The sequence below is a fragment of the Canis lupus genome, chromosome 20, assembly GCF_011100685.1.
Source record: "Canis lupus familiaris isolate Mischka breed German Shepherd chromosome 20, alternate assembly UU_Cfam_GSD_1.0, whole genome shotgun sequence".
NCBI lineage: Eukaryota > Metazoa > Chordata > Mammalia > Carnivora > Canidae > Canis > Canis lupus.
The window spans coordinates 52,549,995-52,577,747 of record NC_049241.1 but is presented as its reverse complement, the minus strand read 5'-3'; the positions used below and the strand labels follow the sequence as shown (position 1 = coordinate 52,577,747).

The window sequence follows — 27,753 nt, the reverse complement described above, 5'->3', positions numbered from 1 at the left end:
AGCTTGATAGTATCTGAACTGACGCCTCTGCTCCCGGCTTACAAACTCCGTGGATGTGCTGATGAATGGGCTGCCCATCCGCATTACCTGGGACAGAGGTGAGCATCAGGCGTTGTAGGAACAGAAGGGAGCTCACCCACTGAGCTGCGAGCTTGGGGCTGGTCGGGGAAATCTTCTCCCAAGTGGTTATCAGTAAACAGGCAAAGGAGAGTTAGTTGGGCTGAAAGAGAGAACTTTGTAGGCAGGAGAAACAGCGCGTGCAAAGGCTCTGAGGCTGGAAAACCTTTGCTCTGTTCACCTCTGCAAAGAGTCGGGAATGGCCAGAGCACAGGATGCCTGTGCTGTGGGGAGAGGCGAAAATAAGATTCCCAGCTGGCCAGGAGCCTTGCCGGTTGTGCTAAGGTAGACTTAGATTTTAGCTGAGGGCGCTGGAGAGCCACAGGAGGTTTCCAGCTGGGGAGTGCTGGGGTCCGAGCCCCTGTGGAGGAGGCCAGAACCTCGATTTACTCATCTGCGGAATGGGAATAATAATATTACCTGCCACATACGGACCTTGGCGGGAATATATATGGTAATGCAAGCTAAGGGGTTGATTCAATGCATAGCACGTGAGGAAGCCTCCAGTAATTTCAGAGTGAGCGGATAGCAGGAGAAGAGAAGAGGAAGAGGCCCAGGGCCTAGTGGTGAAGGATGCCTGCATTCAGAACCCAGGCTTCGCACTCGCTCCCTTGCCGGCTGTGTGAACATCACCGCCATGCCTCAGTTTCCCCGTCTGTAGGATTGGAACAACAGTAGGATCCCCACAGCACGCTGTTCATGAGGATTCAAGGCTCTGGCCCCGTGAACGCCCCCTCAGCGTTATTCACTCCACGAGCATGTGTGTCAGGGAGTCTTACCTCCTCCTCGGCTCCCACCACACTCTTATTTACTTGGTAATTTTTTCTTCACTTGAATCCCTTAAGTTTATTTCTAGCTTCATAGTGTAGTAAAATGTGCGTAACGTAACATTTATCACCGAAACCACTGTAGCTGTATGGCCGTGCGGCATTAAGCACACTCACGTGGTTGCGCAGCCACCCCCCCACCATCCGTTTCCAGAACTTTCCATCTCCCCAAACTGAACCTCTGTCCCCAGGAAGCGCTGACCCCCGCCCCCTGCCCCACCCCTGGCTCCCACCACCTCCTCTCTGTCTCTGTAGACGGGCCTCCTCTGGGGACCTCCTGGGAGGGGGGTCGTGCAGGAGGGTCCTTCTGGGTCTGGCCTGTTTCCCTGCACAGTGTCCTGCAGGTTCCCCCTGTTGGTAGCAGGTGTCAGAATGTCCTTTTTCAAGGTTGATTGATATTCCATCGTGCGAATGGGCCACATTCGGCTCATCTGTTTATCTATCGACAGACGTTTGACGCTGCTATGAAGGTGGGTGTGGGGGTATCTCCTTGAGGCCCTGGCTTCAAGGCTTCTGAGTATCTGCCCGGAACCGAGATTGTTGCATTCATCGTGTGTTACAAAAGGTTTCATTTTTGAGCAACTGCCAAGATGTTTTCCACGGTGGCTACACCATTTTACCTGAGAGTCCACTCTTGGCCCATGGCGCGTTCTCCGCCCACAGCCAGCTGGATCTCAGACCAGGAATCATCCATCCCCTCATCCATAAAAGCTTCTCACTCACCTATTGTGCTCTGGGGCTAGTGGGGCTCAGCACAGAGACACCCACCTTCCTGTAGCTTATGGTTGAGAGGAGGGAGCCAGGCAACACGTGATGAAAATATACAACCCATGGTATCCTCAGATGGTGATGACTACAGGGGAGAGAGATAGAGAGAGGGTGACAGAAATCACTGGGGGTGAGGGTGTGATGCAGATTTTAAAATAGGGTGGTCAGGGGCACCTGGGTGGCTCAGTGGTTGAGTGTCTGCTTTCGACTCAGGGTGTGATCCCGGGGTCCTGAGATCGAGTCCTGCCTCGGGCTACCCGCAGGGAACCTGCTTCTCCCTCTACCTATGTCTCTGCCTCTCTCTGTGTGTGTCTCATGAATAAATAAATAAAATATTTTTTTAAAAAATAGGGTGGCCAGGGATCCCTGAGTGGCTCAGCGGTTTAGCGCCTGCCTTCAGCCCAGGGCGTGATCCTGGAGTCCCGGGATCGAGGCCCATGTCGGGCTCCCTGCATGGAGCCTGCTTCTCCCTCTGCCCGTGTCTCTGCTTCTCTCTCTCTCTCTCTCATGAATAAAAAAAAAAAAAAAAAAAAGGGTGGCCAGAGAAGTCCTTGCTGAGGTTAACATTTAAGCAGAGATCAGAAGGGAGGGAGGGAGGGAGCCCTGTGGGTATCTGTGGGAAGAGTGTTCTAGGCAGAGGGCACAGCCCTGTGCAAAGGCCCTGGGGCAGCACAGAGTTTGGTGTGTTGGAGGAACAGGGAGGAGGCTGTGTGGTTGGCGCAGTGAGTGAGGGAGAGACGGGAGGAGGGTGAGGCAGGGAGGAGACAGGGTGAAGGTCCTGCAGGGTCTTGTGGGCTGAGAGAGGACTCAGACACCTCTGCCCCCCAAAGTGGGAGCCTTGGAAGGCCTTCGGCCAGAGGTCAGGACCTAACTTGGGTGCTCACGGGCGCCCTCTGGTGGCTTCTTCAGGGAGGACAACCCGTGGGATTTAAGAGCCCTCCCCCCGTGGGGGGGGGACATGGGGCTGGGGGGGTCTGTACTGGACCCCCCCCCGCGATGATGATAATGACTTGAACTAGGTTGGAGACCGCAGAGTTGGTGAGAAGTGTTTAGATTCTAGATGGATGTTGCAGGTGGCACCAGGAGCAATGTCTGGAGGACTGGGGGGGTGTGACAAGGTGGCCCTAATGACTATTTGGGCCCGTGCAATGGGAAAGGAGGAGCCTCCACGGGCCCAGACGGGAAGGATGATGCGGGACCAGAGCACAGTGGGCAGAATGGCGTTCGTCCCTCCTGCGGCTGGCTTCCCATCACACTCAGGGTTCCTCCCAACCCTCCCTCTCTGACCCAGCAGGCTGAGACCACTCCCCCATCCCCTCATCTATGGAGGTGGGGAGGGTGGTGTGTGTGTGTGTGTGTGTGTGTGTGTGTGACCCTCCCTCCCAGTCTCCTCTTTGAGCCTTGCACGCAAAGCCCACGTGTTTCCTCTCCTCCACCTTGGACGCCTGTGCACCTGTTCCTTGCTGGGCACGCCCCCACCCCCACCCCCATCCCCCTTTCCGCGTGGCCTTTTGCTTCCATTCTCAGAGACCTTCTTTGTAAGTAGAGATGGTGGCAGAGTTACTGTCATCAAAGATTGTATGCTTGGGGGGGGGGAGGGCTTGATGTCTTCTATTTCCAAACTCGTGGTGGCAGCAGGAACGTAAAAGCCGCATACAAGAGGATGCCACACTTGCCTTCCCTTCGGTGCGTGGTCACACCGCGGGAAGGTCTCGAGTGGTATGGCGCAGGGCTCGTCATCGACTCTCCGGCAGGTAGTTGTTGTTGTTGTTGTTGTTGTTTTTTTAAAGATTTATTTATTTATTCATGAGAGACACAGACACAGGCAGAGGGAGAAGCAGGCTCCATGCACGGGGAGCCCAACATGAGACTCGAACCCGGGACTCCAGGATCAGGCCCCGAGCTGAAGGCAGGTGTTAAACCACTGAGCCACCCAGGGATCCCCAGTCTTTTTATTCTTATCAGATCGTGCTGTTTTATTTTGTTCAGAGCACTCACTGCGATCTGCCCTTATCTTCCTTATTGCCCCAGGTTTATTGCTGGCTTTCTAGACTGTCACCTGTACAAACAAGGGCAGAGATCTTGTTTGTTTTACTTGAAGTCACATCCGCAACGTGGAAAGCAGAATAATGGCACCTCCAGAGATGTTTACTTTCCGATCCCTGGAACCCACGAACATGCCAGGTTGCGTGGCAGGGGGGCTTAAGGTTGTTGATCAGCTGACCCGGAGATGGGGAGATGGGGAGATGATCCTGGATTATCTGCGGGATCCCACTGTAGTCACGAGCATCCTTAAATGTGGAGGAAAGAGGCAGGAGAGAGGAAGCCAGAGGGTTGGCAGCGTGCGAAGGACTTGGCCTGACTGGCGGCTTTGAACGTGGAGGAATGATCTAGGAGCCGAGGCGCCTAGAACCTGGGAACGGCAAAGGAACGGCTTTTCTCCTAGAACCTCCAGAAGGAAGAAGAACCTGTGGACACCTTGATTTTTTTTTGCTTAGCCGGACAGTTTTGGATTTGCGGCCTCCAGAAGAACTGTGAGATAATAAATGTGTTGTCTTGAGCTACCCAGTTTGTCATGATTTGTTGCAGTAACAATAGGAGATGGACACACTCAGCTTGGCACCTAGTAAGTGCTCAATTAATTAAAAAATTTTTTTAAGAGAGAGAGAGATAGAAAATGAGCGGGGTGGGGAGGGGCAGAGAGAGAGAAAGCATCTTAAACAGACCCCATGCCCAGCACAGAGCCTGACGTGGGGCTCCATCCCACGACCTGAGCCCAATTGTAAGAACCGGACACATGACCCATCGAGCCACCCAGGCACCCCTCAATTAGTATTTGTTAAACAAATGATTGGCAGGTGACTTCAAGACTCAGAACTGGAGATGGTACAGTAAACCTTAAGTTAACTGGGCTGCTGGGCAGCCAGGAGGAGGGTGGGGATCATGGAGTCACTGGGGGTCACCTCTGGGTCAGGTCAACCCTCAGCACTGGGCGTGAGGGGGTGTGGAGTTCCAGGGCAAAACTGGCAAATGCCCTCCGTGGGAACAGTTTACAAACACAAAAGGGGTTTCTTGATCACCCCCTACCCCCCAAACTGCTGTTTTCTCTGAATCCCATTGATGCTGGCTGGCTAAGGTGTCCAAAGTGTGTTCTATTTCTTCTTCTTTTTTAATATTTATTTATTTATTTATTTATTTATTTATTTATTTATTTTATTTATTCATGAGACACACACACACACACACACAGGCAGAGACACAGGCAGAGGGAGAAGCAGGCTCCATGCAGGGAGCCCGACGTGGGACTCGATCCCAGGACTCCAGGATCACACCCTGAGCCCAAGGCAGACACTCAACTGCTGAGCCACCCAGGCATCCCTCTTCTTCATTTTTCAATCATCTTAGAGTCTAAAATAATTTTATCATAAAAACTTTTCAGCATAGTGTCAAGTTTACAGAAAAATTGAGCAGGAAATAGAGGAAATACTTTTACCCCCGTTTCCCCCTCTCCTCTCAATTTTCCAAATTATGAACATCTTGCATTAGGTGCATTTGTCACACAGATGAGCCAACTTGATGCATTATTATTAACAAAAGTCCATAGTTTACATAAGGTTTACTCCTGATGTTGTACCTTCCTTGTTTTTTATTCTTTTATTTTATTTTTAAAGAAGATTTTATGTAGTTGGGATCACACAGCATGTAGACTTTGTAGAGTGGGTTTTTTTTCTACTCAGCAATGTGTATTTAAGGTCCCTCCTTTTAGGTGGGTTTTTTGTTGTTGTTGTTGTTGTCGCTTAAAAGTATCATGTTAAATATAAACCTTGCCATTTTGACCATTTTTAAACGTACAATTCAATGGCATTCAATACATCACAATATTTGCGCAACAAGCATCACCACTACCCATTTCCAGAGTTTTTTTCCTTCAGCTTTCTTGATTATAATTGACAAGTAAAATTGTCTATATTTAAAGTATACAATGTGATGACTTGACATATGTATACTTTGTGAAATGATTGCCACAACTCGATTAACCAACAGCCATCATTTCACATAGTTATGTTTTTTGTTTGTTTGTTTTGTTTTGTTCTGTTTTTTTGGTTGTGAGGACGCTTATATTATACTCTCTTAGCAGATTCTCAGAGCGCTTTTTTTTTTTTAAATCATCCCAAACCAAAACTCTATGTAGTTCAACAACCACTCATTATCCCCCTTCTGCCTCCAGCCCCTGGTAACTTCTAATAGACTTTGTGTCCCTGAATTTGAAGACCTTGGATACTTTGTACAAGTGGAACCGCACACAATTTGTCCTTTTGTGTCTGGCTTATTTCATTCACCATATCTTTGGGATTCACCCCTGTTGTAGCAGTTGCCAGAAAGTCATTCCTTTTTAAGGCTGAAAAATACTACACGTATGGATGCACCACACTGTGTTCTTATCCCTTCATCCATCATCCATCAACAGACATTGGGTTGTTTCCATCTTTTTTTTTAAATATTTTATTTATTTATTCATGAGAGACACAGAGAGAGAGAGAGAGAGAGAGAGAGAGAGAGAGAGAGAGAGAAGCAGAGACACAGGCAGAGGGAGAAGCAGGCTCCATGCGGGGAGCCTGATGTGGGACTCGATCCTGAGACTCCAGGATCACGCCCTGGAACAAAGGCAGGCACTAAACCGCTGCGCCACCCAGGGATCCCCATCCTTCCATCTTTTGGCTTCTGTGAACAATGCTGTTGTGTACATTGGTTAAAACCATCTGAGTTCCTGCCTTTAATTCTTTTGGGGGTGTATATCTTAGAGTGGGATTACCAGATCACACAGCAATCTTCGTGTCTTATTGTACCCTATATTTAAACTGGTGAATTTACTAGATGGACAATGGCATCTACCTGTTATTTTCACTCATGTTTCTTTGGTTAGAAGTAAAACCGAACCTTTGGCACCTTGGCAGTTTTATTTTCTCTTGGAAACAGTCCCTTGATACCATTTGCTTGTTATCTGGAAGGTGGAACCCTTATCAACTTCAAAACACCCTTTATATGTATAGGGTCCATATATAGATATGGACCTCTTTGGTATCTTGCTTGTGGAATATATTTCCCCATTCCGTTGCTTATATTTTCATTTTGGTCATTTCTTTTTGGATATGCAGACATTTTTATTTTCATGAAGTGAAATCCTGATGTTGTTATTATCCGGTTTTTGGTGATATTATGCTTAGCAAGTGCTTTCTCTTGGAAGATTGACACACGCCTAATTCTATACTCATCTAGTTTGTTCTGACAGGCTAGACCAATCTTAAGTTTAGCAAATTTTTTTTTCTTTTTTTTTTAATTTTTATTTATTTATGATAGTCACAGAGAGAGAGAGAGAGGCAGAGACACAGGCAGAGGGAGAAACAGGCTCCATGTACCGGGAGCCTGACGTGGGATTCGATCCTGGGTCTCCAGGATCACGCCCTGGGCCAAAGGCAGGCGCTAAACCACTGCGCCACCCAGGGATCCCAAGTTTAGCAAATTTTTAATGTGGCAAATTCGACTTAAAGTCTTTTTTATACATTAAAAATTTTTAATTTTAATTTTTATTATTTTTTAATACATTTAAAAAAAGATATTATTTATCGGGATGCCTAGGTGGCTCAGTGGTTGGAGTGTCTGCCTTCGGCTCAGGGTGTGATCCTGGAGTCCCGAGATGGAGTCCCACATCGGGCTCCCTGCATAGAGCCTGCTTCTCCCTCTGCTTGCGTCTCTGCCTCTGTGTGTGTGTGTGTCTCTCATGAATAAATAAATAAAATCTTTATTTATTTATTTTTTTTTTTTTAAATTTTTATTTATTTATGATAGTCACAGAGAGAGAGAGAGAGGCAGAGACACAGGCAGAGGGAGAAGCAGGCTCCATGCACCGGGAGCCTGACGTGGGATTCGATCCTGGGTCTCCAGGATCGCGCCCTGGGCCAAAGGCAGGCGCTAAACCGCTGCGCCACCCAGGGATCCCTTTTTTTTTTTTTTTTTTTTTTTTTTAAATTTTTATTTAAAAAAATAATAAAGATATTATTTATTTATTTGAGAGAGAGAAAGAGAGCACCAGCAGGGGGAGAGGCAGGCAGAGGGAGAAACAGGCTCCCTACTGAGCAGGGAACTCAAATGTGGGGCTTGATCCCAGGACTCCAGGGATCGTGACCCAAGCCAAAAGCAGAGGCTTAACCGATTGAGCCATCCAGGCTCCTCTAAACTCTTTTTTAGATCTAGCTTTTATTTCTTTGTTATTTTAAAAAAAAGATATATTTATTTGAGAGAGAGTGCACATGAGCAGGGGTGCGGGGAGAGACAGAGGGAGAGGGAGAGAGACTCCTTAAGTGGACTCACGGATGAGCACAGAGCCCCATGAGGGTGTGTATCCCAGGGCAGAGTTCAAGAGTCGGATGCTCAACTGACTGAACCACCTGGTGCCCCTAGATCTAGCTTTTATTTAAAACAATTTTTTAAAGATTTTATTTATTCATGAAAGACACACAGAGAGAGGCAGAGACATAGGCAGAGAAGGAAGCAGGCTCCCTGCGGGGAGCCTGATGTGGGGGACTCGATCCCAGGACCCCAGGATCACGCCTTGAGCCAAAGACAGATGCTCAACCCCTGAGCTACCCAGGCACCCCTAGATCTAGTTTTAAATGCACTCATTAAAGACTGTATAGATTTCCTTCTGAAATTACCACATAATTATCTCAGCCCCCTTTATTGAATGATTGTATTGGAGAAAATTTTTCTCTTTCCAACTGATTGGGAGGCACCTTTAAGATAAATTATTTAAAAATGGGGAGTCTTTCCAGGGTAGTCCTTCTGGAATATTGATCCAACTGCCTGCCTATACTTGTGCCTCTTTGAATTCATTTTATTTTATTTTTTTTTTCATTTTAGCTTTTTAATATTTTAACATCAGAAAATGTTATTGTCGTCCAGATTACTGTTTGTTTCCAGATTTTCTTCCCAGTGCTGATTTAATTAGTTTTTAGATCAGTGGTTCCCAGCAAGGAGTTTGCCGCCCAGGGCAGACTTGGCAATGTTTGGAGACAATTTTGGTTGTCACACCTGAGGTGTGACATAGAGACCAGGGATGCTGCTAAACATCCGACAGTGCGTGCGACAGCCCCCACGGCAAAGAATTATCTGGCTCTATGTGTCCATCATTCCAAGGTTGAGAAACCCTCCCCTAGATGAACTTCAGAATAATTTTCATATATTCTTTCATATATTTCTTTTCATATATTTCATATATTCTTTTAATATATATTCTTTCATATATTCTTTTAGATATAAATTTTGATATTGAATTGGATTTATATATATATATTTTTTTGGGGGGGGCAGAGGGAATGCCCTTATACAGTGTTCTGTTTTTATGTTTTACTTTATATTGCCCTCTAAAGTACTATGTTTTGTTTTGTTTTTTTAATGGGTCAGAGGCAGTTAATTTTTTTCCTCTGTGTTTATTTTCTTTCCTGTTGTAGATAGGGCGATGCTGTTTTTTAAAAAAATGTCTCTGTCTTATGCTGAGTTTTGAAAAGGGAATTAATGTACACGGTTTAAACAATCCAAACAAGTAGAAAAATGTTAACCAGTTCCTGTGTATTCTTTGAGAGAAGTTTCATGAATCTAGAAATGTCAGGAATAGGCATATGTTAATTTATTTTGCAGTATCTCATCTTCTCTTTCAAAACACAAAAGGTCGCATTTCCCTTACACTATTCCTCACTTAACCTTTTTGTGTAAAAATAATATATATCTTGCAGACTTCCTCATCTTAGTACACGTAGATTGAACTCATCCTTTTGCTAAAAGGTTATGGTGTCCCACTGACTGTTTTCCCATTCTTTATTTATGTTAGAACAATTTTCTGCTAATTATAACTTTTGAGGTACTGTGTTTCTCCCCGAAGTCGGGTAACTCACCCTCAGCCAGTAGGAAATAGTCCTGTACATCGCAGCAATGAAAAGAAATGCTTTTGAGAAATAAAAATATTTTGTGTCTTTTTCTTGGAAGCAGCCATGGAGGGGAGGCAAGTAGACAAGAGAGGCAAACATCTTAGTTGTTATATTTGCAGAAGAGTTGACAGTGCTCCCTAAAAAAACATATATATATATAAAATATATAAGAATATATATTTATATATAAATATAAGTATATATAAATATATTTATTTATGTATATACAATATATAATTATAAAAAAATATATATTTTTTTGTCTACTCAGGTACAAATAATTTCCCACAGAAGCTTTTTCCATCTTCTAAGCATTTTCTTCATTCAATCCAGTTCCTATCTAAATTCTCTTCAACTGAACAAAGCCACAGTCTTGACAACAGTTGCACAGTAGCCTCAGAAGCCAGGAGAGCCCCTTACTCAGAAATACCCGGAGCGGGGGTTGTAGGTCTGCTACACTGCAGACTTCAGAGAGTGTGGGTTCAAGAGTAGGTTCAAGATGGGAGCCTGGGGGCAGTTTTGACCATTCAAAATCCAATGGATAATGGAATATCATTCAGCCATAAAAAGGAATGAAGAGCTGGCTAATCCATGCTACAATATGGATGCAACTTGAAAGCATTTTACTAAGTAGTGAAAGTAGCCAGTCACAAAAGGTCACATGTTATATGATTCCATTTATATGGAATGTCCAGAATAGGCAAATCCCCAGAGGCAGGAAATAGATTAGTGGTTGCCAGGGGCTGATGGGAGGGGAAAGGAGAAGTGGTTGCTTAATGGGTATGGGGTTTCTATTTGGGGCAAGGAAAAAAAATTGGAACTGATATGGTGGTTGCACAATATTATGAATATACTAAACATCCCTGAATTGTATACACTTTAAAATGGTTAAAATGGTAAGTTCTGGGTTATGTGCATTTTGCCACAATTTAAAAAAAATTTCAAAACAGTAAAAGTGAGTGTTTTTGAATATGGGTCAGAAATGGAGGTTTTTTTTTTTAATTTTATTTGTTTATTTATGAGAGATGCACAGAGAGAGAGGCAGAGACACAGGCAGAGGGAGAAGCAGGCTCCCTGCGCAGAGCCTGATGTGGGACTCGATCCCAGGACCCTGGGATCACGAACTGAGCCAAAGGCAGACACTCAACCACTGAACCACCCAGGTGCCCCAGAAATGGAGGTTTTTAAGAATAACAGCTCCATGGAAGTGGAAAACATACCCTCAAAGGGAGCAGGACCGACAGACATCAAGTTACTCAAGTGTGTCTGTTCTCTCTTTTCCTTTTCTATTTAGATTAAAAAAAAATAGAGACATAATTGACATATATTTTGTAAATTTAAGTTGTGCAGTGGGTGAGTTTGACGCATTTCTATATTGCAATGTTAATACAGCAGCGTTAGCCAACGTCTTTATCATGTCGCATATTTATTTATTTTCGGTAAGAATGGTTAAGATTTAGTTTCTTAGCAACTTTGTAGTTTATAACACAGCATTGTTGACTATGATCACTCTGTCGTACATTAGAGCTCCAGAGCTTATTTATCTACTTGTGGTAATTTATATCCTTAACTGGCTTCCCTCAATTCCTCCTTCCCCAGCCCCTTGTAACTACCATTCTACTCTCTATTTTCATGATTGTTTTAAGGTGATTGTCTTTTCTTTTCTTTTTCAGATTTATTTATTTGAGAGAGAGAGAATGAGTCTGTGGGGATGAGGGGGAGAGGGAGAAGGAGAGAGAGTCTTAGATAGACTCTGTGCCGAGTGCAGAGCCTGATGGTGGGGTTGGGACGTGGGGGCTCCATCATACGACCCCGAGATCACAGCCCCAGCTGAAACCAAGAGTCAGATGTTCAACCGACAGTGCCATGCAGGTACCCCCAAAACGATCTTTTTTTTTTTTTTAAGGAAGGATTTTTTTTAAAAAAAGATTTTATTTATTTATTCATGAGAGGCACAGAGAGAGAGAGAGAGAGAGAGAGAGAGGCCGAGGGAGAAGCAGGCTCCATGCAGGGAGCCCGACATGGGACTCGATCTGGGGTCTCCAGGATCATGCCCAGGGCTGAAGGTGACGCCAAACCCACTGGGCCACCGGGGCTGCCCCGATCGTTTTTCTTATACCAATATCACACACTGCCTTTATGGCCTCAAAACTTAAAAAACAACAACAACAACAACAACAAAAAAAAACAAAAACAAAAAAAAGGAAAAAATAAAACCCATGAAAAAATATAAAAGAAGATTGCAAGTCACTGTAGCTTGTCAGGGCAAACCCTTTGTGAATGGTTTAAGAGATGAAAAAGAAAAGAGAGAAAGAACGAGAAAAATTTGAAATATTCGAATTGATTAGGTATTTTGAGGAGGAGTGTATAGGTCCCTCTGCTTCTTGGGTAGAAAAGTTGTTTAGGTTGATTCTAGGTTTTGTTATAGTGAATATCCTTGTGAACATATATTTTTTTTATACTTATGGGAGTATTCTTGTGCAGCATATAAATTCCTGGAAATGGGATGAAAGGTGGAAAGGGTCAGTGAAATTTACTTGTTGAAAGTCATTGCCAAATCACCTCCCATTGATTGACCTGATTTGTATCAGTGATTATGAGAGTGTCTACTTTCTCACAGATGTTCATATCATGTTGCCCATTTTTCTGATTATTGGCAAATTCGGTGAAAATGACGTGGACATATCTTTAACTATGAAGAAAGCTAAACATCCTCATATATTTAAATACCTTTTGTATTCTTTTTTTTTTTCTTTTCAGCAGTCTGTTTCTGTGTCACATACTTGCTGCCTATTCATGTCCTCTACCAGGTAAATTTTGGCAAACAAAAGTTTGGGGTTTTATCTCAGTACTGTGTTTTGTATATTTTGTAATATAGCATAATGCATGTCCTTTATCTGTCATTTACTCTTTTCTCACTTACATTTTTTTCTCACTTTTACAAATCAGATTTGACTGTATGATTTTTTTTTTTGCTATTCTTATAATCTTAGTTTTTACATAGCCAAATTTTTGTTATTTTTGGATTTTTAGATTTGGGACTTGTGCCTTGCTTAAAGAGATATTCTCTGCTTTGAAGTTATGAGATAGTATTTCCCCACTGTAGAGTCTTATGGTTTCAGTCTTGAATGGCTTTGCAGTTTATCAAATACATTTGTAGTATCGCAGTAGAGGCTCATGTGCCTTCTCTCCTCGGACCTATTAAAACAATTTTGGGGGCACCTGAGTGGCTCAGTGGTTGAGCATCTGCCTTTGGCTCAAGTTGTGATCCCAGGGTCCCGGCATTGAGTCCTGCATCAGGCTCCCTCTGCCTATGTTTCTGCCTCTCTCTCTGTGTCTCTCATGAATAAATAAATAACTAGAAATCTTTTAAAGATTTTATTTATTTATTCATGAGAGACACACACACAGAGGCAGAGATACAGGCAGAAGGAGAAGCAGGCTCCATGCAGGGAGCCCAACACGGGACTCGATCCCAGGTGTCCAGGATCATGCCCTGGGTTGAAGGCAGGTGCTAAACCGCTGAGCTACCCAGGGATCCCAAATAAGTAAAATCTTAAAAAAAAACCCACAATAATCTTGATGGCTAGACTTCCTAGCATTGAACCATCTTTGCACTCCTGGGCTGAGTTCCGCTTGACCCTGCTGTTGGTGGTGTGTGTGTGTGTGTGTGTGTGTGTGTGTTTTAATTTGCGTGGTTCTGTTAGTAAATTCTCCATGCTGGGTTTTTGCACTGCTATTCACAAATGAACTCAGTCTGTACTTTCTTATTTTCCCTCCTGACTCTAAATGTAATGTATTAAAGCGGGTTTCCATGACAACATAGGAGTCTGGATTTACATTTGGTTTCCTGCTTCAATGAAATGGAAAACAGCTAGATTGAGATTTCCCGCCAGAAGGACCCGTTAAGAGAAAACCCCCAGCAGGTTGATGGGGAGGTCTCCTCAAGCCCTCTTTGATGGGCAGCAGAAGTGTTCATTGCCTTTATTCATGAACTATGAACCAACCTTTCTTTCTCTTTAGATCATGCATTCAGAGTACAATGTGTTTAAATGTCAAGCTGAAGCCGATCTAACAAAAACAAAGTGAAATAAAAAGCCTCAAATAGCTTTTTTTAGTAGGTTCCACGCCCAATGTGGGGCTCAAACTGACAACCCTGGGGGTCTGTGTTGGATGCTCTACCCACTAAGCTAGTCAGGAGCCCTACCCCAAGTAGTTTTTCAAAATTTAAAACTTTTGATTTTTATATGCTGTTGAACTCCATGCAAAGCTGCATGAATAGTACAGTGAACCCCTATGTCCACACTTTTCACCAGATTTACATATTTATTAAAAAATATTTTATTTATTTATTCATGAGAGACACAGAGTGAGAGGTAGAGACATAGGCAGGAGGAGACGCAGGTCCCCTGCAGGGAACTCGATGCAGGACTGGATTCCAGGACCCCGGGATCATGACCTGAGCCCAAGGCAGATGCTCAACCACTGAGCCACGCAGGTGCCCCAGATATACAAATTTTATCAAACTTGATCACATCTACTTTGTTCTTTCTCTCTCTCTTTTTTTTTTTTTTCAAAATGATTTGAAAGCCGGTTGCAGACATTCTGCCCTTTATCCCTCCATATTTCATTCAGTATGTAGTTCCTAAAACCAAAGACGTTCTCTCACACCATCTCTGCACGACGATCAAATTACTATTGATTCAATACTAATTCAATACTCTAGTAATATAATTGATGGACCTTTTAAGTCTTCCCCAATTGTCCCGGAAATGTCTTACACGGCAAAAGGAAATCCAGAAGCAACTTTGATCACTTAATTTAAGGTGATGTCCGCCAGCTTTCTCCTCTAGGAAGCTACTGTTTTTCCTTTCCTTTATTATGAGCAAGTATCTTGCAGAGAGATACTTGGAGACCGTGGAAATATTTGCTTCTTAAAAGTCCAACCGTTAGTTTTGGCATGCACAGAGGGTTCTCGCCCGAATCAATCAGTCAGAGATTGCCAAATGGTGGTGTCTCTGCTTCTGTTCCAATGATTTTAATAAAAGGCAAGGGTTGACTTTCAATTTTTAGATGGCTGTTTTTTTGGAGGGCTTGGAGGGTTTTGCGAAAGAAACAGTGAGTGGTTTCAGGAAGTGGTGGTGTCTTCATTTTCAGGTCACAACTGAAATGATCAGTCGAAATGATTCTTTCGACTTAGGTCCAGCACGCAAGTCCTTGTCCTGAAGGATTTCCAGAGGACAGCGTGTTTCCTTCCGCGTGGTTTTCAGCACACGCTTCCTGCCTGGGAATGTGGTGATTTTGGGGGCTCCCACGGGTCAGAGGGAAGCCCACAGCTCTGGACAGGTTTGCACAAGAAGGAAGGGGAACAACATTTATTGAACCTACAATTCTTGATACTCTGGGACTGCAGCTACTCTGTGTTCTCTCTGGGTCTATGTTTGCCCCATCGCAGATATTATTGGAAAGAAAATCAAATTATGTCAGCCCTTTTGTGTACACCTTCTAGTAGCTTCCCATTGCTTTTAGGATGAAGGTGTTTTGGGAGAGGGCTTAACATGATCTATCCAAGGCTCTTCCCCCTTCTAATTCTGCCTTTGAGTCCACCTTTGCTTGCTTGACCTCCCTCTAGGCTCCAGCTCCAGTGCCTGGGTCAGTTGGGGGAACACCTGCCTGTCCACCTCTGGGCCCCTGCTCATGCTGGGCTCCCAGCCTGTAACACTTCCCTCCTGTCTTCCTTGGCTGACTCCTCCTCATCTCCAGATTTCAGCTTCAACTCACCTCCTTGGGAGGATCCTTTCCCTACGCCCCACCCCCACCCCACATTAGGCCCCAGGATTGTTTAATCAAGGATCCCCTCTCTCGCCAGACTGTGAGGTCTACAGGGAAACTGAGTGTGTTTATTTTGCTCACTGTAAATCCTCATTACTTATTATTGCATGTTGGTTCTTCCATTCAACAAATATTTATTAAGCAACAGATATATCAGGCGCTGGGTGTAAAATAGTGAAGAATTTCTGCTTCATGGAGTGGGGAGACCATACACAAAAAACCCAAAGAATTTCAGGACAAACTAGAGTGATGTAAATAACAGGGACCAGAACAAAGGGATGGGGGGGGGGGGGAGGCGGCGTTTGCAAAGTGTGATCAGGGAAGGCTCACTGGGGCACCGAGGGGCAGCCAGCCACTGGAGGGACAGGCGGAGGGAACAGCCAGAGTGAAAGCCAGGAGGCAGGATTAGGTTTGGTGCCTTAGAGGAACAGTGGGCTCAGCTCCTGGCTAACTAATATTTGCGTAATGGACCAGGGGGAAGAATGAGCGCCCTCTGCCTAGAATTGTGCCGGGCGCTTTCTTATGCTTTATTGCTCTTGCACCTCGTCAAATCGGACCGGCAGGGATTGTTACAGGCATTATAGAGCCGAGGCCAACCCAGCCAGAGAGTAAAGTCCCACGTCCAAGGCCACACAGGAAGTGAGGGGAGGGGGAGCCAGATTCCACTCGGTGCTGGCTTTCTATACCTAAGGCTCCTTCCCCCAGCTCAGGAAGGTGGCTTGGCTGCTATGGTGCCCTATTCGTGAATGACACTTGCTGGACATTCAGACACACACAGGGACTGTGGGTCTGTGTGTTGAAAACGGGGTGTGTCCACCTGCGCTGGAACCCGGCTCCGTGGGGCCTGGTTCGCTCTTCTGCGAGGTTCTGCACGTTGTCCCAGGTGTCTCTTCTCCGACTTGCACCCCAGGCCGCGCCTGAGGCCCCCCTCCCTCGCCCCTGCCACGGAGCACACGGAGCGCCCTGGGCGCGCGTGCACGTGGCCGTCCGCAGGGCCCCGGGCGCGGGGCGGGGGCGCCCTCGCGTCTAGTCCGAGACGCGCTGGCAGGACTGGGACGAGGGTGACGCGAGTGCAACATTTACGGGAGTACCAGAAACCCCAGGGACCAAGATAAACAGCGTTTTAATGAAATCTTAAAAAAAAAAAAAAAAAATCAAACCGAACCTCCCAAAGTCCACAAGGGAAACGAAATAGCGAAAAATGTTACGGAAGGGATCCGTCCGGATGGGTCGGCATCGGGGGCGCCCCCGAGGCCCGAGACGCCGGGGCGCGGGGCGCGGGGGGCGGGGTGCGGGCGCCTCCAGCGCGGGGGGCCCAGGCGAGGGCGGCGGGCGGGGCGGCGCCTCCCCGCGGCCGTCCTGCCTCCCCCTCCCGGGCCTCTCCCGGGCCTCTCCCGGGCGCCGAGTCCCTTCCGAGTCTCGATCCGCGCCGCCTTTTCCCGCGACCCGCGCGGGGCCCAGCTGACGGGCCGCGTTGTTTACGGGCCGAGCAGCCCTCGCTCCCGCCGCCCGCCCGCCGCTCGCCAGCCCAGGTGCCCGCCCGTCCGCGCGTCTGTCCGTCCGCGCGTCCGTCTGTCTCGGCGTCCGCAGATCGCGGCCCAGCGCGCTCGGGGCGGAGAGCCGGGCGGCCGGGGCGCAGCGAGGGGCTCCGGGCCCTGAGATCGCGGGACGGGCCCCGGGCCGCAGGGGTCCGGGTCGGGGCCGCCGCCGCCGCCGCCGCCGCCGCCGCCGCCGCCGCCGCCGCCGCCGCGGGATCTGCAGCGGCCGAGGCCCCGCGCCCCTCGGGGGCCGAGTGGGGGCCCTCCCGGGCGGGGCCGCGGGCGCGGAGAGGAGGGCGCGCGCCCCGCGCCGCAGAGCATGACCCCCGCGGGCCGGCGCCGCGCGCTCTGAGCCGCCGGGACCCCGCGCTCCCGCAGCCATGGGCGCCCGGGCCGGGCGGGGGGCGGCCGCCGCGCCGCTGCTGCTGGCGGTGGCCGCGCTGCTGCTGGGTGCCGCGGGCCACCTGTACCCCGGAGAGGGTGAGTCCGGGGGCCCCGGAGGGCGGCGGGCGGGCGCGTGGGGGGCCACCGGGGACCCCGCGCCCTCCCCGGCGCGTGTGGGGGCGCGGGCGGCCGCGGCGGGAAGCCGCTGACCTTGGCCTTTGCCCGCCTGGGCTCGCGGTTCTGCGCCCCGCGTGCGGGCCCCGGCCCCGAGGAACCTTGCCCCAGTGCCCGCCCCGCCGCGGGCGCCCCTCCCGACGCGCCTCGCACCCGTGCCCGGCCCTCTCCAAGCCCCGCTCGCCCGGGAGACGCGACCCGGGTGCCCGCTGGGTCCCCGGGTCCGGGCGACCTGGGGGCACCGCATGCCGCGGGCGCACGGGGTCCCTCGGGGTCTCTGCGGATGGGCGCCCCAGGCGGGGCACTGCAGAATCCCACCCCTCTGCTTGGACCTAGGCCGGTGGCTACCCGGACTTCAGATCCATGTTTACACTTTTGGGTTCTGTTTCCAGATGTCCGGAGGCAAACTCTAGCGCCTTGGCAACAGGGCCTTTGTTGTAGCAGAAGGGGGCGGGGGGGGGGGTGTTGTCTTTATTATGATTATTATAGTTAGGGTCACCGAATGCCCCGGACTGATCTCTCTGGACCTTCACAGTGGCCTCCGGAGGTCCATACGCGTTACCCATTTCATAGAGGAGTAAATTGAGGCTGAGGTTAGGAGACGGTTCGATTTGCCCTAAAGTCAGGGCCAGAGGGAGGACTCTAACCTCTCTGTGTGGTGCCCTGGGGAGGCTCTGGACTGCTGCATGTCCTATGTCTCCCCATAACCCCCACACCCCCCCCTCCAGCTCTGCCTTTCACAAGGGCTCTTTTACCTGCCAGTCCAGGGAGGTCTCTAACCTCAGGAGAGGCTCTCACACCCCCTAGCCCCATGGACTTCCCTCCCCAGCCTCCCTGCGCTGGCAGCAGATGGAGGCAAACCCCAACTCCAGCATCGGCCTTGGGCTTGGTAGCCGTCCTTTCTGCTTGTGGGGCAAGAAATGAAGAACCTTTAAGAGAACATGGCTGGAGTTCCCCACTGGTGTTTGAGGCCCCACTTTAAAAATATCTGTTGGGTTACTTTTTCAGAATTGTCCATAAAAGGAAATCAGTCATGGTGAGGAAGGGGTCGGGGAGGGAAGGAAAGCAGCTCCTGAGCTCCCTGATGGGGAATGAGGTCCCTGGCAAAGCACGCACAGGCTCTGGCGTTGACAATCCAGGTTTGCGGAGCTCCTCTCTCAGTTACACCACGGTTCCGAGGCCCAAGTGCTTGGTATACAGCGGGCGCTCAATAAAGGTGGCAGTCGGCTTGAGTTCTTGTTAAGAAACTCCAGACAAATGTTAGGACTAGTCTAGGATTTGTGTATGTATGTATGTGCGTGCGTCTGCACACGTGCATGTGTGTGTGTGGTTCCCTGCTCTTCTGTTCCTTGTAGCTTTGGTAATTTATTGTGGACTTGTGCCTGGGCTTGCAGGGCCCAGGAGGTGGATTTACCGCTTCTTTACATGTTCACAGTTTCCACAGGGGTAGAGGCATATACTTCTTTTGTCCACTGCGATGTTTCCAGAGCCTAGAACAGTGCCTGGCACATAGAAGGTGTTTGGTTAAAATATTTGTTCTTGGTTCAGCTCATATTCTTCGTGTTCTCACCAGTACTCCAAGCTATGGCTTTTTCATTCCTCGGGTAATACCCAACTTAGACATAGTCATAAGAGCAAGCTCTTGGCGGGGGCTTTTCCATGTGCTCCGAATATATAATCTTAGTTAATCCCCACCATGGCCTTGTGGGGTGGGGTTTATTATCATTTTTCCCAGGTGAGGCAGTTTGACTAGGCGGCAGAGCTGCTGAGGACCCTACTTGGCCTGATTTCTTCATAAAAGGTGGCTCTCTTGGGTTTGAGCTTCCCTCCCACCGACCTGTGGTAATGGTTAACAAAATCCTATTGAATAAATGAGATGTGATGCCCCTCAGAGGTTCGGAAACCTCGAGAAACTTTACAGATCATTAATCTCTAATGTCAGCCTGTAGGGCGTTTTGGTTGGGGTGGTGGCGGTGTGATGTTTAAGAAGTGAAGGACTTTCTTAGGGGGGGATGTCCTATGGGATGTGCTACTTTGGCCCGCTCTCCTGTGGAGTCCCTACTGCTCTGCTGAAATGGGTAGTGTCTCCCCCCTCTGTTTCTCCTCGGACTGGCTGGCAGTGGCCTGAGATTACTTGGGGGCATTGCAAAGTTAAAGGATGAAGGCAATGTGGGATTAATTAAAAGAAAAACCTGCGGGGCTTCGGGGGGAGTCCAGCGAGTTGGCTAATTAAGGTGAGAGAGGCTCGCTTCCAGAGCGCCCTGGTTTCTCGGGCACTCCTCATTTCACAAGGGTGGCCTCGGATGTCTCTCTTGTGTGTCCTCTTGTGTGCTTTGGGGGCCCTCGGAGCAGGACTTTTGCCTACTTCCTAACCTCCCTGAGGTTATTCTTAACTTTTGCTTCCCTCCTGGAGCCCTGCCCGCCATCCTTGTCCCACTCACTCATGGAGGTCATTGGGGTGGGGCTCCCTGGGGTCCCCACTGCAGCCCACTCCGTCAGTGACTCAACCTGGATAGAGTAGATCCTCTCAACTTCATCGCTCTTAATATTTGGGTTGAGACAGTTCCCGGTTGTGGGGGGGCTGGCTGTCCTGTGTATTGTGAGGAGTGGAGCCGCATCCCTGGCTTCTCCACCCACAAAATGCCAGTAGCACGTCCCTCCCTCCAGTCATGACAATCAAGAGTGTCTCTGGGCATTGCCAGCCGCCCCAGTTGAGAACAGCCACATTCAGGAAGATAACTTTTTCTTTGTCTAGGACACTTACCCACCTGGGTCCCTGCTCTCTTTGTTCCAGGATCAATACCCCGCCCCTCGACCCCCGGCCCACCACCCGCCTCCAGCCTTCCCCTGCCAAGCCTCCCCGGTGGGCTCTAACCACCCTCCCTCTCACCTCTGGCCCACTGTGCTGCCCGCAGCATCTGGCTAATGTCTCCATCGCTTTGCTTTGCCCATGGCTCTTGTGAAGGTAATCCCTCACCTCCCAAGTGCGTCTCCTGTCGCCTCACCCCAGCTGACCTCTCGGGGCCTGCCACTGTCCACTCCCTCCCCTCGGGGAGGGCAGGAAGGCACGGTTTCCTGCAGAGTTTTCACCTGCACCTGGCTCTCTCTCCATCCTCTCTGCTCCCTTCCCTGGGCTCAGATGTTAGCTCTTTCTTCCTAGAGGGCCAATCCCTACTGCCATCCACTCTCAGCCCAGTTGTGAATTTACGTAGTCAGACTCCTTCATCTAGAACAGGGGCTATCAAACTGTGGCCCACAGGCCAACTCCCGCCTGCCCACACCTGGTTTTGTGAATAAAGTTTTATTGGCATCATCTTAACAGTTGCTTTTGTGCCCTAATGGCAGAGTTGAGTAGTTGCAATTGCATGGCCCATAGAAATGTGTATATCTTGGCCCTTCTCGGGGAGAGTTTTGGGACTCCTGATTTATGACAGACTCTTTGAGGATCATGATGACATGCCTAATCGCTTGCGTGGCCCCTGGTATGACATGAGTGCATCACGAATGCTTGGGGATGCTGTGGCGTGTTCCCCTTTACAGAGACATGTACGCTCTCTGAACATATGGGTTCCAACGGGGAGAAAATACCATGATGTCCCCTCCTTAGCTGTGTCTATGGTATCAAGATTTATTTATTTGCACAGTCATCTTGGCGTTGAATGAGGATCCCTCGCTGTCGGCTTTGTGTCTAGAACTCAAAAGAAAGTGGTGTCTGCTGTGCGATTTTCTTTCAAGACCCCTGGTGTTACTTTCTATTAAGAGTACATACATTAGGGGCGCCTGGGTGGTTCAGTCCATTAAGCTTCTGCCCTCGGTTCAGGTCATGATCCCACTGTCCTGGGATTGAGCTCCGCTTCTGCTCTGCGGGGAGCCTGCTTCTCCCTCTCCCTCTGCCTGCTGTTCTGCCTGCCTGTGCTCTCTCCCTATTAAATAAATAAAGTCCTAAAAAAGAATACATCCGTGAGGGGCGCCTAGGTGGCTCAGTCAGTTGAGGGTCAGACTCTTGATTTGCTCAGAGCATCATCTCAGGGTCGTGAGATCGAGCCTCGGTGCGGGCTCCCTGCTCAGCGGGTAGTCTGCTTGAGATTCTTTCCTTCTCCCCCTGCCCCCCTCCTCGCTGCATATGCATATCTGCTCTCTCTCTCTCTCTCTCTAAAATAAATAAATCTTCTAAAAAAAAAAAAGAATACATATGTTGGCTTATGTTTTGCAACGGGACCCTATTTATGGGTTTTTAATTAAAATAACAAGTAATGCATGCTCATTGCAAAAAAATTTACAAAAACCTGGAGAGGAAAAAATCAAAGTCCCCCTGCAACACTTTGTCCCTAAAATCATGCCATTTCTCTCCTGGGAAGTGACTGTGCTTTTGTTTGCATCTTAAAAATTGCGTGTGTGTGTGTGCGCGCGCACAGTTATGTGAATTTTAACCTTCTTTTTTAAAAAATGTATTTATTCATGAGAGACACACAGAGAGAGGCAGAGACACAGGCAGAGGGAGAAGCAGGTTCCCTGCAGGGAGCCCGATGTGGGACTCGATCCTGGGTCTCCAGGATCACCCCCTGGGCTGAAGGCGGTGCTAAACCGCTGAGCCACCCAGGCTGCCCAAGTTTTAACCCTCGGATAGAGTTGTGTGACTGCCCCCACACTGGGATACAGAACAGTCCCATCACCCAAATTCCCTCTGGACACCCCTTTATGGTCACACTCTCTCCATCCCTAATCCCAGCAACACTGTTCTCCATTGTTACTGTTTTCTCTGTAGACTTTAAAACATATCTTACAACTGAATTAATATTTTTAAGAAAGATTTTATTTATTGGAGAGAGAGAGCACGAACATGAGTGGGGGAGAGGCAGAGGCAGAGAGAGAGAGAGAGAGGGAGAAGCAGACTCTCCGCTGAGCGCACAGCCCGCGGGGGGACTGAGTCCCAGGACCCCAGGATCATGACCTGAGCCGAAGGCAGACGTTTGACAGACTGAGCCACCCAGGCATCCCAACACTCGGCATTTTTAATTTAAGCACTCATAAGCTCCTCGTTGTTCACGGATTCCTTATTTGTGAACTCACCTAGTCGCTAAAATGAATTTGTAACTCTAAAATCAATACTCAGTGCACTTTTGTGGTTGTTTCTGGACATGCGTGGAGCATCAAATTATTTGAATCGCCACATCGGCCCGTTCCCAGCTGAGGTCACACGTGGTCCTGCTGCTTGCTTCAGCTCTGGTGTGCCGGATTCACACAAGCCTCTCCTTGGGCGATGCATATAGCGCCACATTTCCAGCATTTTTGTACGTTTTGTTGGTGATTTTGCTGTTTTGAGAGGGCCTCGCCCATAGTGTGGACGTGCTGTGTAGTATAAGCACAAGAATAAATGCAGGCAGGCTGTGATGTGCCTTATGGAGAAAATACGGGGCTAGATAAGCTTGGCTCAGGCCAGGAGCTGTCGCGCCTAGTGCTGTTGGCTGTGATTCAAAGTTAATGAATCAACACTGTCTATTAAATAAGGTGTATTTAAACAGAAACGCACATAAGGCAAGGTTATGGATTAATTGATTGACAAAAACATTGTGGCCAGAGGCTTGTAGGAACCTAACCCCGTCTTCCCCAGGGACGATGGCCCAGAATTTGCCGATTCCACATTCCAGGGGACCCCAGAGACAGAACTGCTGAAACTGAGAATGGGCTGTAGGGTGGTTTCCTGTCATTGTGCTTTAAAATTTGTGAATTTGGGTTTGCCAGTGCCCATGTAGAATCTCGTGGAACACACATGCCCCTTTGGTCCTGTTTTGATCTGTGCAAAAAATCCTTGGTTTATATCTTGGAAAGTTCAGGAGATGGCACCAGACCCCCTGGCTTTCATCTCGAGGAGGGGTCCCCCGTGTTCTGTTGACCCTGGTGTCAGGGAGTGCTCCAGTGGCTTTTGGGGTTTTATTTAAAAAATTTTTAATTTTTATTGTATTTTTGAAGATTTTATATACCCATTCATGAGAGACACACAGAGAGAGGCAGAGACACGGGTAGAGGGAGAAGCAGGCTCCCTGCGGAGAGTCCAACTGGGGACTCGATCCCAGGACCCCGGGATCACGCTCCGAGCCAAAGGCAGATGCTCAACCGCTGAGCCACCCAGGCGTCCCATAGAAAAGAGAGTTTGTTTCCAGCACAGCAAGATTTGCCAGATGCAGCCTGGATGTGAGTTCCAGTTGGAGTTCAGGGCAGACTCATGAGGATTAAATTGGATTTCGCATCTGGGTTTTTCTTCCAATTCCCTACGGGTTGGGTGTCACATCAGGGCTGTATGGTAGCCTCTGTTTCGTGTTCAGGAATAGCAGCCCGTTAGCAGGAGTTTCTTGTTTCTCTCTCATGCCTTTGCGGGAATGTGGAAAACATAGGTACTTTTCAAAAACTGTGTTTGCTAACAGTGTGCAAAAAAGGTAGCGCCCGGACACAAGGGGTAAAGAGAGTAGAGCTCCCACTGTGTTCCTGCAGCCTCTCTGGGATTTCTTGTTGCCAGTCTGTTTTCAAAGATGTTGCCCTGTTTTCCTCCCAGATCAGAAAGGGGGTGAGCTCTGAGGTGCTCCTTCCTAATTACATGCGGTTACATTGTATCGCAGCCACCTGCTACTTTTTGTTGTTGTTGTTGCCCCAGACCCACATCTGTTCCTGGCCCGCCCCAAAGCCCTCAGGGACTCCGCATGCCCCCCACTGTGCCTGCTGTCCACAGCACCCCAAACTGGTCCTGTCTCAGTCTCTCTGCGTTCATTAGTGACTGGCCCCTCCTCTCCCATCCCCTTCCCTCCTCCACCGCTCCGGGTACCGCAGGTACCAGGTCGCAGCGATTGTAGTTCCTTGGTGTCTCCCTCCTTGCACCCTCGTCCTTCCCTTTCCTGCTTCATCCTCCACCCCCCTCCTTCCCTTTCAGTACAGATGGGGGGCGGGGGTCAGTATCCGTGTGGGTCCCTGTAGACACTGGTCTGCCCATCGGAGACACGTTCTAGAGAAGCCTTGACTACGTGGGTAGAGGAGATGGTGCTCTAATGTAGGTTGGAGAAGGGCTTGCTTGCTACGGGTTTGTCTAGAGCAGGAAACCGAATCCTGTAGCCCCCACCCCTGCCAGTTCATACTCGAAGTCCTAACTCCCCGATGGGACTGTATTTGGAGCTCTTGGGAGGTCGTAAGAGTAGAGCTCTAATTTGATAGGATTGGTGGCCTCCTGAGGACAGGAGGAGAGGGATCTCTTTCCTCTTGCCTGTGCCTACCAGAAAAGACCAAGTGAGGAGGGCGAGGAGGCAGTGTCTGCAGGCTAGGAAGACAGCTCTCCCCACAAACTCACCTTGATCTTAGACTCCCAGCCTCCAGAACCCTGAGAAATAAATTTCTGTTGCTTGGGGCACCTGGGTGGCTCAGCGGCTGAGCATCTACCTTGGGCTCAGGTCGGGATCCTGGGGTCCTGCGATCGAGTCCCACATCGGGCTCTCCGCAGGGAGCCTGCTTCTTCCTCTGCCTGTGTCTCTCTGCCTCTCTCTCGGTGTCTCTCATGAATAATTAAATAAATAAAATCTTTTTTTTTTTTTAAATAAATAAAATCTTAAAAAAATTCCTGTTGCTTAAGCTGCACGATCTGTGGTAGTTTCTTATGGCCGTCCTAGCTAAGATGAGAACTGACATCAGAATTGGCTCTGAAGCATAGCCGGTAGGGCCTTGGGCAGATAAAATGGGTGAGGGTCCAGCTTTCTTTGAAATTGTTGGGGTGGCCCACCATGCTTAGGGGGTTCTTTTTTTAAAAATTTCATTTATTTCTTCATGAGAGACAGGGAGAGAGAGGGGGGCAGAGACACAGGCAGAGGGAGAAGCAGGCTCCCTGTGGGGAACCTGAGGCAGGAGTAGATTCCAGGACCCCAGGGTCACGACCTGAGCCCAAGGCCACCTCCAATGAGCCCTGAGCCACCCAGGTGCCCCAGCTTATGGGGTTCTCTCTAACAACAGTCAACAGCCCCAAAGAAGGTGTCTGATGGCGTTGATCCTGGAGTGGAGTGCTCAGTGGGCCAGAAGAATGGGGGTGGGGGCCCCTCCCCACCCGGGCTGGAGAGGTGGGCCAAGATGGGTAGCTGGTATGTCGATCCGAGGCCTCAGCAGAAACCAGCCCTGCTGACACCTTGAGTTTAGACCCCTAGACTGCAAGACTGTGAGAAACTAAGGTGTGGTGTGTAAGCCCTGCAGCCTGCGGTTCTGTGTTCCGGCAGCCTGAGCAGGCTGATGGACTGGGTTCAGGTCCCAGCTCTGTCTCACCTTTGCTGTGTGGCCTTGGGGAGGACACAGCCCTTTCTGAGCCTCCGGCGCTTTCCTCTTCTAGAAAAATCTGTCTGGGCAACACATGCACAGGTGTTTCACCTGTGTTCCAACCTTGTGCACCCTCCCCCCTCAGGGCACTTACCACCCCTCTGTGTCCAGCAATTTCCGGTGGAGCCCGACTCACATGCTGTGGCTGATGTGGCCTAGTGCGGCTAACTTCTGAAAGCCTGTTTTCCAGAGCTTATCTTCCCCGTCTGAGGAATTCACGGATCGCCTCGGGCCTTTTGATGCCTTGTGGACATCACAGTCAGGCATCTGCCTTCTCCCGAGGACAGAGAACCTGTAGGAGCTTCAGTTACATCTTTCCCAGAGTTTCTCCGACTTCCACATCAGCGCCTTGTAGGCTCTTGGTTTGTTTAGGAGATCCCCTTGGTGCATCCTCCAAGACTCTGAGAAGTTTCTAGAAGGATGATGGTCTGCATGGTGAATGTCCCATCAAGGCCATCTTTCCCTCTCGTCCTCTGCTCACAGTTTTCTTCTCCATCATCCACGTGTGATGGTCCGCTGTTGCTCCCAAGTATCTGAGGGACCCCCGTCTCCTCCTCCGTCCAGCTGGGCTCAAGGACCACCTCCCTCAGGTCTCCTCTCTGGGGGCTGCTGCTTCTCTCACTGGTATTTTGACCAGGAACTTGCTGGAAAAGACTATAGTGCTTTAGTCTCCCCCAACCCTGGTCCACCCATAAACCTCCCTGAGTCGCATGTGTGGACCCATTTGCAGCAGACTTCCAGAACAGGACTCTCTGGTCCAGGGGCATCTGTGTTTATAAAATTGCCCTGAGCCTTGGTGGTTTCATCCCTCACCCTTCAGCCCCACGTTGTCAGGATAGGCCCCCCCCAGGGCCTAAGGTGAAGCCCCTTAGATCTTGTCTGAGCTGGCTTCTCTCTGATACTTATTTGGCTCCCTATTACTTCTGTTTCCATTGCCTTCTGTGCACCTGCTTTCCCACCTCATGGGGCCAGGAACACTGAAGTCCAGAGAGGTAATCACACAGCTGCCAATCTGCAAAGCTGAGATTTGCATCTGGGGCCATCAGGCTGTCAGCTCATTGCTTTAGCGCACTCTGATGGCAGCTCGTGGCAGTAATTTCAGTGTCTCTATGAGCTCGTAAGCCTCCAGCCTTATCCATCTTAATAGTCCCCGTGCCCAGCGTGATGCCCCGTGCGCCGGGATGCCCAGCCAACATTGGGATGAATGAATAACAGAGTTATTTCCATATTTGCTGACTTGCTGGTCCTGGACCCTGCATTTGAATCCTGGTCTCTTGATTCTACTGGCCACCTGCTCCAGCTCCCCCATTTCTCTTTGTCTGAGGAAGTCCATTTTAAGAGCCAGTCTTCCGGGCGGGCAGAGAATCTTCAGGATGTCTGATACCACGGTGTGCCCGAATTTTCATTTCTGAAGGTAATAAATCTAGGAATTGGTTCTGTGAGCCCGGGGCAGAGAACTAACACATGCACATGGCCAGGTTCCGGTTCTCCTCTGTTCTTCATAGCCTTTTTATCACGTGCTGCCATCGTTCCCAGTGAGGAAACTGAGGCAGAGATTGAAGAGGTGGCTCAGGATTACACAGCTGGCAGGTGCTGGGGTAGGAAGCCAGGTCTGGTGGGTTTCTAGCACGGCCCAGAACTCGTATGGGTGGTGGCCGGACACCTAACCCAAGGCTCGTTGGCGTAGGACTCCTGAATTTCGGGGTGCTAAGACTGGCAAGAATGCAGAGAAGAGTGTGTGGCCCCAGGATAGATCACCAGGGAGCATTTGAAGAATGTGGAGACTAAGGA

General features: G+C 49.0%; 1 protein-coding gene and 1 long non-coding RNA gene across 3 annotated transcripts in view; both read left to right on the top strand.

The window, feature by feature from the left end:
• Positions 1 to 3,261: 3,261 nt before the first annotated feature.
• Positions 3,262 to 4,276, top strand: LOC119864756. Its single transcript, XR_005375154.1, has 2 exons — positions 3,262 to 3,466; positions 3,744 to 4,276. It is a non-coding gene; the product is annotated as an uncharacterized LOC119864756 (long non-coding RNA).
• Positions 4,277 to 17,464: 13,188 nt separating this feature from the next.
• Positions 17,465 to 27,753, top strand: part of INSR (insulin receptor) — a 135,257-nt gene continuing 124,968 nt past the window's right edge. For both annotated transcript variants that reach the window (XM_038567407.1, XM_038567406.1), the window contains exon 1: positions 17,465 to 17,544. The gene's annotated coding sequence lies outside the window, so the exon portion shown is untranslated. The remainder of the gene's footprint in view (positions 17,545 to 27,753) is intronic.